The sequence below is a fragment of the Myotis davidii genome, unplaced genomic scaffold (genome assembly GCF_000327345.1).
Source record: "Myotis davidii unplaced genomic scaffold, ASM32734v1 scaffold655, whole genome shotgun sequence".
NCBI classification, from domain to species: Eukaryota; Metazoa; Chordata; class Mammalia; order Chiroptera; family Vespertilionidae; genus Myotis; species Myotis davidii.
Genome location: NW_006287547.1, coordinates 2,738,436 through 2,738,940, shown reverse-complemented (window position 1 = coordinate 2,738,940; position 505 = coordinate 2,738,436). Strand labels below are relative to the sequence as shown.

The 505-nt window shown below is 40.2% G+C and overlaps 1 protein-coding gene across 1 annotated transcript in view; it reads right to left on the bottom strand.

The window, feature by feature from the left end:
- REEP3 (receptor accessory protein 3) overlaps positions 1 to 505 on the bottom strand; it is a 44,237-nt gene that overhangs the window by 27,899 nt on the left and 15,833 nt on the right. The gene's annotated exons all lie outside the window — the stretch shown is intronic.

Genomic DNA, 505 nt, shown 5'->3' with positions numbered 1-505 from the left:
AACTGCTTATGGGCATAGTTGCCAGGAGCAGAATTTAGGAAGGAATGACTTCTCTGTCCAAAATAACTCTCTCCATCCATGCTGGCTGAGAATTCACATTTCACTTCTTAAAAATAATTTTTATTGAATTTATTGGGGTGACATTGGTTAATAAAATTATATAGGTTTCAGGTGTACAATTCTATAATGCATCATCATCATCTGTACATTGTCTCGTGTGTTCACCACCCCAAGTCAACTCTTCCTCCATCACCATTATGCCTTCTTCTACCTGCCCCTCCACCCCTTTTTCCTCTGGTAACGACCATACTGTTGTCTATGTCAATGAGTTCTTTTTTCTTTGCTTAACCCCTTCACCTTTTTCACCCAGCCCCCAACACCCTGCCCCTCTGAAAGCTGTAAGCCTGTTCTCTGTATCAGTACTGGCTTTGGACTGACTTATTTTACTTAGCATAATACTCTTTAGGTTCATCCATGCTGTCGCAAAAATTAAGATTTCCTTCTA